Consider the following 13,005-nt stretch of genomic DNA (forward strand, 5'->3'; position numbering starts at 1 on the left):
ACCCAATGGTAATGTTATTTTTTTAAAAAGGAATGATAAGCAAGAAAGATGTTTTTGTATAAAAAAAATACTGTCAGGAATTTATTTTTTAACATTTCAAAAAATTGGAAAACAGTTTTTTAAAAATTGGTAAAGTACTGGTAATTGTTGAAGCCAGATGATGAATACATGGGGATTCATTATGGTGTTTTCTGTACTCTTGTGTATAAGATACTTCTATAATTAAAAAACAAATTCTGGTTAGGTGCAGAGGCTCCCACCTGTAATCCCAGCACTTTGGGAGGCCAAGGCAGGAGGATTGCTTGAGGCCAGAAGTTTGAGACCAGAATGGTTGACTTGGTGAGTCCTCATATCCACAAAAAAGTAAAATATTAGCCAGATGTAGTGGCACATGCCTGTAGTCTCAGCTATTTAGGAAGCTGAGACCGGAAGATTGCTTGAGTCCAAGAGTTCAAGGTTGTAGTGAGCTAAGATCATGCTACTGCACTCTAGCCTGGGTGACAGAGTGAGACCCTGTCTCATAAAAGGAAGGAAGGCAGGAAGGAAGAAAGGGAGGGAGGGAGGGAGGGAAGGAAGGAAGGAAGGAAGGAGGGAAGGAAGGAGAGAGAAAAGAAAAGAAAATGTGAAAGCCAGAGAAAATATTTTTAACAAGCTGGAACAATTCTTTATATTATTTTATTCTTTCTAAGATACATATGCATTCATTTGTTTTTATAAAATTAAGAATATAAAGTGCCATAAAGTAATCTAAACTTTTCATTTAGTAATAGAGCATGTTTCTTGTCCCCATATCCTTAAGAATCTTCTAGAACATCATTTTCCATGACTAAATTGTGGCCCATCTTAGGCTGAACAATAGTTTATTTAACTTATTCAATTCCAGATTAATTAATCATTAATTGATATTAATGGATTAATCATCAATTTATTGATTTAAGAATTTCTGGCCAGTGGGTCATGCCGATAGTCCCAGCACTTTTGGGAGGTCAAGGTGGGAAGACTGCTTCAGCCTAGGAGTTCCAGACTAGCCTGGGGAACAATGTGAGACTCCATCTCAACAACAACAAAATTTTTTTGTTGTTAATTAGCCAGACATAGTGGCACATGTCTGTAGTCTCAGCTACTTAGGAGGATGAAGTGGGAAGATGGCTTGAGCTCAGAGTCAAGGCTGTAATAAGCCATGATCATGCCACTGCACCACTGTGCTCCAGCCTGGGTGACAGAGCGAGACCATCTCAAAAAAAAAGAATTTCTGGAATTGCATCAGTTAATCAATCAATACGTACAAGACATTGCTGATTGCAGCAATGAAAATAAAGAAATATCAGTTTATTATTTACTAGCTATGTTTGACATATTTAAGAGATCAAATCTATGTTATAAGAAATTCATTTCTTTACAGCATGGATATAAATTTTCAAGAAAAATAAAATAGGTTATAATAGCATACCCAGAAAGGTTTCTAATTCCTCTGGAGACAATCCCACAGAATAATTTCATTATTTTTTTAAGTTAATTCTGAGAATATGGGTCATACCATACACATACATGATTAATGTAAACATAAAAGGTAAGTAAAGTCTCATAAAAAGTTTTAAATGGTTTTACTTTTTTAACTTCTCTAGGTCTCTAGTAAAGTCCAATAGTAAATAATTGACAGCAATCTACTGTCAATTTACAGAGCATTCAACTATAAACTCTTTAAAAAAGTTGCATTTATTGCTCTGTAAAAATAGGACCAAAGAAACAGAAAACTTTCACTAGTATTAGCATCTACAGGCACGTTCAGAGTCACCTTAAGCATTCATGGGCCTGAAGGATCTTTTCCCAGTTCAGAACACAGTCATTATTTCATAAGCTCCAGGAGGCAAATGATCTAAAATTTAGTCTTTTTGCCATCGATAAACATAATTTTAAGTATCAATAAGCTCCAGACACTTTGGTTGAATTTGCCTCAAAGATAAATGTATTATTCTTTACCTGTGAAAAACTCAATTAGAAATCTTGGGAGATTTAAATTTTGGTTTCGTAATTATTCACTGACTCAGATATTAAATATTTGGCATCTAAATTGCTAAAAAGTAGGCCAGGCACTTTGGGAGGCCAAGGCAGGTGGATCACCTGAGGTCAGGAGTTTAAGAACCGCCTGGCCAACATGGTGAAACCCCATCTCTACTAAAAATACAAGAAATTACCCAGGCATGGTGGCAGATGCCTGTAATCCCAGCTACTTGGGAGGCTGAGACATGAGAATTGTTTGAACCCCGGAGACCGAGGTTGCAGTGAGCCAAGATGGTGCTAATACACTCCAGCCAAGGTGACAGAGTGAGACTGTCTCAAAACAAAAAAAAAATCATAAAATGCTGGAAAGATGTAATGAACTCAAAAACATTTCCTTTAATTCAGGCAACAAAGGAAGATGTACTTTCCTGGAGATTTGGGCTGTAACAGTGTGTATTCCAGCATACACTGCCATTGTTGGATAGAAGGGCAATGAAGCAATCTTTAACAAACCCTGCCACAAACACATCAGGAACATTCTAACTGCCTATTCCAAAAACTCTTAAGAGACGCTGGAGTTGTTCAAGAAGTTAAAAAAGAAAACTTCAAAAAGTATTTATTTTCAGTATATGGAAGCTACAAATAACAGTCAGATTCCTTTTGCTCATTCTTGCCAAAAGGAACTCCCAATTTTCACCTTGCAGTTTAAGCTTGCTTTCCATCCTGAAAATTTCCAAGTGGACTTGTAAACACCTTAATATAAAACTTAAATTTCTTATTTAGTTATAGCTATATGCAGCTCTACAGAGCTCCAAGCATACCTTTGGAAAACAATTTAAAAGTTAAAAATAGATCATTGATACAGTAACAAAAATTGCCATTCTATTTAGTAAAATAAAAATAAAAGCAGTGCAATGGCCATTTCTTTGCACAAGACCTATTAAGCCTATTTGTAATTATAGGCTAACTAAATATTTCTAGATGATGCCTAAAGAAAATGATGCGTATTCAACCACTGTCCCACAAAATGTACATTTGATCACTATCTTAGTTTTGAAAACAGAAATTCTAATTTAGTTCTGGTGCAGTACCTCACACCTATAATCCCAACACTCTGGGAGGCCAAGGCAGGTGGTTCTCTTGAGTCCAGGAGTTTGAGACCAGCCTGGGCAACGTGGTGAAACCCCATCTCTACAAAAAATACAGGCACCCATGGCGCCTGCTACTGGGGATTGTGGCAGAGGCAGAAGTACTGAGGTGGGAGGATCACTTAAGCCTGGAAGGTGGAGGTTGCAGTGAGCTGAGACTGTACCACTGTACTTCAGCCTGGGTGACAGAGGGAGACCCTGTCTCAAAAAAAAGAAGGGAAGGGAAGGGGAGGGGAGGGGAGGGGAGGGGAGGGGAAGGGAGGGGAGGGGAGGGGAGGGGAGGGGAGGGGAGGGGGAAGGGAAGTGAATGGAAGGGAAGGAAGAAGAGAAGGAAAGGGAGGAAGGAAGGAAATTCTGATTTATGTTTAAAGTGAAATTTTTAAACTAACATTTTGTTTGGAACATAAAACAGTGATCATTATATTGAATTTTTTTTTTTTTTAGGAAATAGTACTAAAGTTCAAACAACCTTAGCAGGGCTGAACATCTTTGCATTTTAGAACCATGTAATTCTTTAGAGGGTAAAGGGATAAAATATGGTTGACTGACAAAATAATTCAATCTCCACTTCTCTCTTATTGACAGATGATATAACCAACTTTTATCCCTCAAGGAACTCAATCCAAATCCCACAAAACGTGAAGCCCTGCTCAATGGTCAAAGAGCATCTGCGTTTTCTCGGAATGTTTGCTGAAAGAAGCTCAAATCCTGTTGTACTGGTCAATGTCTCCTTCACGCTTCCTTTGCAAATTTAATCATCTTTACCTTCTCTTCTGGTAATCCAGTGTTCCTCTGCATGCCCCTAGGGCCAGTTACTATTGTGTTCCACAGTCCACAAAACTCATCCAGGCACGGAGTAGTCTCTGAAATCAAAGGTGCACCATGTTCAGACCTGCTCTAAACACTGCATAAGTTTCTGATCCAAACTTTTGATCTGCCATTTGTTCTCCTGTCCCTTCTCTCCCTGGATCCTGGCCCAGATGGCACTCTTTGTTGGTGGCATGCCCTGCGCCTGTCACAGAACAACAAACGTTTTAATTTCTAAATATTGGAGCAATGTTTCAGAACTGATGGTATTTCTCTAAGTAAGGTAATGCAGTTCTCAAGATATTTCAAAGATATAGGTATCTGTTACTATCACTCTGATCATTCTTCAAGATTGTGTATGTTGATTAAACTATAAATATTTTAGCAATTGATTCACTCATGTTTTAAAGATGCCATGCAACCAGGCACAGTGGCTCCCACCTGTAATCTCAGCACTTTGGGAGGCCAAAGTGAGTGGATCATGAGGTCAGGCATTCGAGACCAGCCTGGCCAACATGGTGAAACCCTGTCTCTACTAAAACTACAAAATTAGTCAGACATGGTGGTGCACACCTGTAGTCCCAGGTACTCAGGAGGATGAGGCAGAAGAATTGCTTGAACCCCCAAAGAGGAGGTTGCAGCGAGCCAAGATCACACCACTACACTCCAGCCTAGGTGACTGAGTGAGACTCCGTCTCAAAAAAAAAAAAAAAAAAAATAGCCATGCACTTAACAAAAACACAAGGCTCATTATCTGTAGAATATTTTATATAGTTTAGGCAAGATACTTTTATATGTACCACAAAGGGAATACAAAAAGGTTAACGGATGGGATATATTTGTATTAGTATCTTACTCATAGAAGTGAGGAAGTGAAACCTTTTTTCTAAGGAAGTTACTTGGCAAAGAACCCAAATAGGTTAGAAATTTAAATAATGAGAGTCAAATAGCAGACTAGAAGCCAATTTTCATTTAGGGGCCCCCATGCAATCTCCTTACATGAACTCTATGCTGTACCAGAGAGAAGAGGCTCTAAACAAGTCACATGTGAAATTTATTGAGGATGATGCCTGATTTAAAAAAAAAATTTTTTTAGTAATTTAGAAGCCTAGTAGAAAAATGCTGTGAACCCACTGTTATAACACAATATATAACATTTCCGATTAAAATTGTGAAACAAAAAGTGTTTATAATCTGCCATTATAAGAGGCTGTGAAAGGCACCAGAAGACCAGATCTGTCTTACCTCTTTTATTTAAAGAGATAAGACAATTCCTCTGCCTAGGAATTCAGTAACTTTCTCTACAAGGTTCGAGGTCCCCTGTGATTAGGACCCCAAGTGTGCCTCCTCCTGACCCAGTAATATCAAATGACTTTAACATTCAAGATTTTACTTTTTTTGAGAGAGAGAGAGAGAAAATCCCACTTTGTTGCCCAGGCTGGAGTGCAGTGGTGTAATCTCGGCTCACTGCAACCTCAACCTCCCGGGTTTGAGCCATTCTTCTGCCTCAGCCTCCCAAGTAGCTGGGACTACAAGGATGAGCCACCACGGCCAGCTAGTTTTTGGATTTTTAGTAGAGGCGGAGTTTCATCATGTTGGCCAGGCCAGTCTCGAACTCCTGACCTCAGGTGATCCACCCACCTTGGCCTTCCAAAGTGCTAGGATTACAGGCATGAACCACTACACCCAGCCGTGATTTTACTTTTTTAAAATTTTTGCAGATGCTGTTCCATGGTTTGTCTACCTCATCCTTCAAAACCTGATTGAATGATCTCTTCTGTAAGAGAATTTTCAGGAGTTATCTCCCATTGGCACTGCAAATGAAACTTCAGCAAGCCATGTACTCTTATGCCAACAATGATTCTCCATTTGAAATGCAGTTTCTGGCTTGTTTCCAAGCCCTGTTAGGGACTGACTGCCAGACATGAAGCATCAAGTAACCTGAGCTGCCTATAATGAACTGGGTTTTGATCATAAATGGTGGTCATTACATTGATATTTTCAGGAATCATATTAAAGTATTAAACGTTGCTAGCCTACAGGATGTAGTATAATGTATTAAAAGTATAGGCCGGGTGAAGTGGCTCACACCTGTAATCCCAGCACTTTGGGAGGCCAAGGTAGATGGATCATGAGGTCAAGAGATTGAGACCTTTCTGGTCTACATGGTGAAACCCCATCTCTACTAAAAATACAAAAGAAATTAGCTGGGCATGGTGGTGGGTGCCTGTAATCCCAGCTACTAGGGAGGCTTGGGCAGAGAATTGCTTGAACCCAGGAGGCAGAGGTTGCAAGTGAGCCAAGAGTGCCCCACTGCACTCCAGCCTGGGCGACAGAGCAAGACTCCATCTCAAAAAAAAAAAAAGAACAAAACAAAATAATGTATTAAAAGTATAAAGCATCTGAACCACCAAGTCACAAAACTGTGCACTCCAAGTTATGAACAGCATAATACAAAGGCGCTGGAGCTTGCTGGGAAGAAACAAGCAGGAAACTCAAATTTTCACAGTGCCTGCTCCAGTGTTTCGTTCTCTCCGCCTCAATCCTCCTGTCCCATCCTAGGGAGTTCCCTATGGCCAGCTAAGGGAAAAAAATGGCTGGGTCTGGTAACACATGAATCTGCATGCCTTCCAGGCCAACCCTGAAAGATAGTGGAGAATGTAAGTCCTCCCCCTTGGCAGGACTTTGGGAAGTGCATCTGGTTGTCCATCTAATGAGAAAGGCAAAATGGTTGATCTACACTGACTCACAGGCATAGACTAACAGTGTTGGTTGGATGGTCATGGACTTGACAAGAACAAAATTGGAAAACCGATGACAAGGGTGAGTGAGGGAGTGATTTGTGGATGAATTATTCAAATGGACTGAGTATGAAAATATTCACCAGAAAGATGGCTTTGGGGAAGGTTCTCAACAATCAGTTGGGTAAAATGGCCGATTAGGTCCCTTTAGCCTCCTTCCTCAGCCTCCTCAGTGTTTGCTCAGTGGGCCATGTAAAAGTATGTAAAAGGAGGCCATGGTAGCAGGGATGAAGGGTGTGTCTAGTTACTACATCTGCTGAGTGCCGACCTGCCAACAGTAGAGGCCAACACTGAACCCCTGACATGACACAATTTCTCAGGAGACGAGCCAATCACCTGGAAGCATATAAGTTACAGTGGACTTCCTCCATGATAGGAAGTATGTAAATTTGTCCTCATATATTTGACTTATTTTCTGGGGGACAGACTTGGCTTCTCGGCCTAAAGTACTTTTCTCACATGGAACTGCAGAAAGCTTTACTTTTGCCATTCATGTCCTACACAAGTTCTCCATCCAGGAAAATATTTTAAGCAAAAGAAAAATGGTAGTGAGCTCATATGCATGTCATTCATTGATCTCCCGCTGGCTTGATGTAAGCTAGAATGGTATCCTGAAAGATCAGCTGCTGTACCAGTTGGCGGACTGCACACTGGAGACTAGGGTACTGTCCTACAGGATACAGTAATGTCTTAACCAGTTTCTACTATGTGATCCTGCCTCCTCCAGGGCTAGAATGCATGGGTCCAGAAACCAGAGCAAGAAGGTGGAAGTACTCCATCTCACTATTATATCTAGTGAATTTTCCACCTTGTTCCCACAACTCCAAAAAATGTTTGCTGTCAACGTGACTTTGAGCTCAGTGGGTTTAGATGTCTTCATGCCCAAAGGAAGCATGCTTCTACCAGGAAACACAGGCTGCCCTCTTGCCTTTTTGAAATTCTCATGACTGTGAATTAACAGACAGAGGAAGAAGGTTATTCTACTGGCCAGGGTGATTGATCCGAATTACCAGGAGGAAACTAGATTGCTACTACATAATGTAAACATGAAGAACTATGTTTGAAACACAGGGATTCACTAGGGTACCTCTTAGTAGATGTGCACAATAACTCCTGCTCAATGAAAAACTACAGCAACTCAAAATAGAATCCAAGTACTCAGGTCTCACAGGAATGAAGCTTTGGGCCACCTCACCAGGTAAAGCACTCTTAATTCAGCTGCTATAACAGACTACTATAAACTGGGTGTCTTATAAACAATGGACAAAACAATAGCTTTGGAGGCTGGAGATCTGAGATCAGGTGAGGACCCTCTTCCAATTTCTCCTTGTATCTTCAGGTGGCAAAAAGCAGGGAGCTGAAGTAAGCTCTCTCATCACTCATAAAGTCACTAATCCCACTGAGGAAGGTCTGTCCTCATAACCTCATCTAATTTTAATTACTTTCCAAAAATCCCACTGAATACCACTGCATTTGTGGTAGAGTTTCAATTTGAGTGGGGTATAAACATTCAGTCCATAGCACCAGAGAGGATGTGAGCACGGAACAAGGGAAAAGGTTGCTGGGCAAAGACAACTGTCATTACCAATTAAGCCCTGTGACGAGCTATAGAGGTAGACAAGGTAGCAGCTAAATTTTATATTTATATGTTATCCCTGACACCCTCATTACTTTATATGAAGAACACTGGTGATTGTTGACTGTTGATTGTTATATAAAGAACACTGGTGACTGTGACTGTTGATTAGTTTTCAGCTGGGAGTATGACCAGATTGATAATATCGATGTCAGTGATGTGGAAACTGATGGGATTTTGTGTGTTTTCTGCATTGGAACACAAACTTTCACCTATGTAAAGGACAAGAGAGGCAAGAGGAATGGACCATGCTGGATATCTTCTGTTTCCTCTTCCAGACCCACTCCCCACACTCCTCCACCCTCCTTAATGTCTGTTCTCTGCACCCCAAAGGCTGAACTCTAAAGAATATATCAATCACCATCCTTATCTCCTGACTTCTGCTCAAGTTCAGCCAATGAAGAACGTCTTTAAACAATGAGAAGATGAGAGGACAGTAGAGTGAGGATGGGGTGTTTATTCCCTCCACCCACCTGCCTCATTGCAGAGTCCCCCAGTCCCTGCCTGTAATCCTCCTCCTAAGTTTAGCTCCAGCCAGGGACCCTCTCCAGCCAGCACTCTCACTCTCTGGGTTCCAGTAACTGCTTCTCCCCGTCCACCATTTTAACCATGCCTTGCTATCCCCTAAGTCCTACACTATGCCTTGTGAGTTCCCTACACCCTGTCCTGTGAATAATCCCTTTATTACATTCTCTTTGACTTATCCTATGGCTGTGCCATCTGTTTGCTGCTGGAATACTGATTAACAGTATCCTTCTCCCCCAACTAAAACAAGAGTTCCTTGAGGGCAGGGTCCAGGTCTTATTTATAAATTACTGAATTCTCCAGAGTTTAATGAATGCCTGGTATGTAATGAGTGCTCATTAAACATTTGTCAAGTGAATAAATTAGTAAATGATAAAAATATAAAGATCTGTAATAAGGGACAAACTATAAGTAGCATAAGAACAGGTCACCACACACAAGGAAATACAAGTGTGGCTGAAATCCAGTCTGCACAGAGCTGGCAAAGAGCTACCTTAGCCCAGACCCAGAGCAAAGGATATCTTTTTATAATTGGTCCAATCAGCAAGGCACCATTTTGTAATATACACAAAGAAAGAGTATGTTCTAAAAGATGGTTTTGCATAACAAAAAGATATGACATAAGTGCTTTAGGTGGCAAGATTTAAAAGAGAAAGTTCATATTAGCTTGGAGATGGTAAAGAAATACTTCAGCTAGTAGAGGTCTTCTGATTACATTTATCATGAGATAAATGCATTGCTATTCAGTTGTTTACTTATATCATCTTTACCATTTTTAAATTTTCTATAAGGATTTGGCAGGATATTTTTAGCCAAGCCTACATAACCTCAGATAGATCATAATAGGACTATTTTCAACCCTAGTCCAATTCATTGAGGGCTAACTTAGTCTACACAAGCAATAATGGGAGATGCTTCCAAATTCTTAATACGGGAATTAGCTGTATAAATAAGTGGTGGCAAATGAAGCTGATCAAATTTTTTCAGGTGTTCTGATTTGGTCACCTGAAGTGTACAAGGACTCATACAAAGCTTGAGTCCCTCCAGTTTAAAAAAAAAAAAAAGTCCAAGACCAGTAAATATTTTATCAGGTTGCACTCTGAGATAAACAGTTAAATACATAAGTACCAATGTCATGTATGCTTTAATCCCATCTGATAACCTTAAAAAACAGTGCAGATAAATAATGCCAAAAGCTTAACTAAAAATTGCTGTCAATAAGACAAATCAAAGATAACTCCACTAAAACACTTTTCTTTACTTGGGAAATCCAGTTTCATTTCAATTACTTATATGAAATGCTGAATCTTATTTTTTTCCCCAGTGGTTATTTAAAACAAAATCTTTGTGATAGACTAAAATGCTCTGGTATTAGCATTTGTGAGACTCTAGGGTACTTAGTAAAAATTACAGGGTTTGAGGTTTAGTGAAAGGAGAATTAGTGAGCCTTCACATTCATAAAGAAGAGTTTATTTTAAGATTTCCACAGCAAAAGTGGATTACTCAATAGAGAACTCACACACTTTAATGGTTATATCTGACCAGGCCTTTTAGCAACAAATAAGGCAGCTTTTGTTACTCTGCTAGACTGGATTAATTTAAACCACACCTGTTTAGAAGAGTGTCTAGAGAATTTCTGCAAGTTTTGACCTACATCTCCTCATTTAGAGCTCATAAGAATGTTTTTATATCATATTTATGTCTGGGATTTCAGAACCCTCTAATGGGGAGCAAAGCATATTTGCCATTTTATGTGTCACTTCCTGGAGAAAATGTCTCCTTTTACCTTCTCTCTGATACTCAACCTTTCTTTTTCTTCTTGCATTATTTTTAGTCAGGCTGCTTTGGATTCAGATTCCAATATTTCCATTTTTTTAAGCTGTGCAAACTCTAAGATCCTATTTCCCCATTTATAAAATGGGCTAATAATAACTGTTATACAGGACTGTTATCAGGTATATCATAAATACATCTATTTCAGTACCAGGCATTTAGTAAGTAGTACTAACAATAGTAGTCATCAATATTCTCGCCATTATTATTATAATTACTCCTATCAGGACTTCTAAAATACCAATTTGATTTCAAGAACCTGCAGTGGTTAGGAAGTTAAATTATTCAAAGTTATTCAGGAAGGCAGGGTGAATCACTAGTGAGTCAGTAGTATTTTATTCAATGATATGTAGACTAGTGATGGTAAGAGAGGCTTTCTGAAGCCATTTTACTATACAAAACATATGTATAATTAAACAGGATTCTTTCCCAACTGCAGTTAGAGAACTGCTACAGATCGGAATTTAAATGAGGTCTGTGAAACCTAAATCGCCCTCAGAGCACTGCAGAAATGAGGTTTTCATTTGTTACTGTTGACCCAGGTCTTAACATACTCTATAAGCAAGGAACAGCCTTCAATATTGCCTAAAAAATAACATCTCCACAAAACTATTTTTGCCACTTTGGTTACTGTCGTTGTTGCCATTATTCACTTAAATATTATTTATATCTCTTCTGTCACATAAACAAAATGTCCAAATCACTTGAAACAGCTATATCCATGCCCATCTTGGGTAAACATTGTGGTAACAGAAATGGTTTTTCAGAGGCCTATCTTATAAAACCATAAATCCTAACATTCCAGCCATATTATAATATCCATGTTGGAATGAAGTCACATGAAGAATTAGAAAAGCTTTCACACAGTGATTAATACATTGCATTTTCTAACATTTCCTGCCTTTCTTCCCCTGATTTTCTGAAACTATTATCTACATTTACTCCATTCTTTTAAGATGTCAAATGCCATGTTTTTTTATTTGAATGGTTTGATCTAAGAAAAGTGGCTTGGAAGCATTAGTGGTGTCAGGTTTTATAACAAACCATGTGGGTGGAAGGTTTTGTTGGGTTGGGTTTTTTTTTTTTTTTTTCTGGCTGACAGCAAACAAGTCTATCTGAAAACATACTAAGCTCCAGCAGGTGCCCAGAGCTAATTTGGTTTAGAACTATTTTTAAAAACCACCAGCTAAGTTTTATAACAAGTCATACCAAATGGCAAATTGTTTTTCTGTTTTCCTGCAATCCAGGGGCCAGTTTTTAAAAAGTGACTCTAAACCTAAGGCCACAAATTATCCTCATACTAAGCAGATCTAAAATGCCCAGATTTTAGATTCTTAAGCCTTCTCATAGATCCTCAGAAACAAAACACTTAAGAGCTTTGCACTAAAATTTCCACTGAACACATTCCTTCATGAGTTCTCTGCATTTCCTATCAGTAGTTTTCATTTAAACTTAGTGAGTTTGAGCTCTGGCCGGCAAAGATGATGTGAAATGCTTCCCAGCAGCCAGATGCAGCAGGATTTGTGGATTCAGCTGCCTGCTGATACCATGTGTTTTGGCTTCGGGCTATCACAATGGATGTTCACTGTCCCTATGGAATCTCATGGCAGTCCTGTCCATTGGCATTCTTCTCCTAACGTTCCTGGATTAAACACCCACTTAGGTGTGCTGTCTGCAAAACCTTCAGCTTTGAATCTCTCTGAGACATGCATTTAGCCTGGACTTTCCTTTCTCAAATACAGAAGTCCTGTTTGGATTAAGATATAAATACTGAATTTGGGGGTTTGCTTTTTTGTTTTATCTCTGTGCATACAAGCAGAGAAATCACTAATGTACTGCCTAGAGTCAAAGTATATATTTGTTTTAGGCCGGGCACAGTGGCTCATGCATGTAATCCCAGCACTGTGGGAGGCTGAGGTTTGTGGATCACTTTAGCTCAGGAGTTTGAGACTGGCCTGGTCTACATAGCAAAACCCCATTGCTACCAAAAAAAAAAAAATTAGCCATGTAGTCTCAGCCTATTGTGGCAGCCTGTAGTCTCAGCCTATAGTCCCAGCTACTTGGGAGGCAGAGGCTGCAATGAGTCGAAATCACACCACTACACTCCAGCCTGGGTGACGGACTAAGAACCCCATCTCAAAAAAAAGAATATATTATATAAACATATATATATATAATATATAAACATATAAATTATATCTACAAATATATATAATTTGCTCTGCTATTGAGGCAGCACATGTCATACAAAGAA

The 13,005-nt window shown here is 39.3% G+C and overlaps 1 long non-coding RNA gene across 2 annotated transcripts in view; it reads right to left on the reverse strand.

The window, feature by feature from the left end:
• LOC144579731 (uncharacterized) overlaps window positions 1–13,005 on the reverse strand; it is a 109,283-nt gene that overhangs the window by 59,970 nt on the left and 36,308 nt on the right. For both annotated transcript variants that reach the window (XR_013527941.1, XR_013527942.1), the window contains exon 2: window positions 3,915–4,012. This is a non-coding gene — a long non-coding RNA (uncharacterized LOC144579731). The remainder of the gene's footprint in view (window positions 1–3,914; window positions 4,013–13,005) is intronic.

This window comes from Callithrix jacchus, chromosome 16, assembly GCF_049354715.1.
Source record: "Callithrix jacchus isolate 240 chromosome 16, calJac240_pri, whole genome shotgun sequence".
Lineage (NCBI taxonomy): Eukaryota > Metazoa > Chordata > Mammalia > Primates > Cebidae > Callithrix > Callithrix jacchus.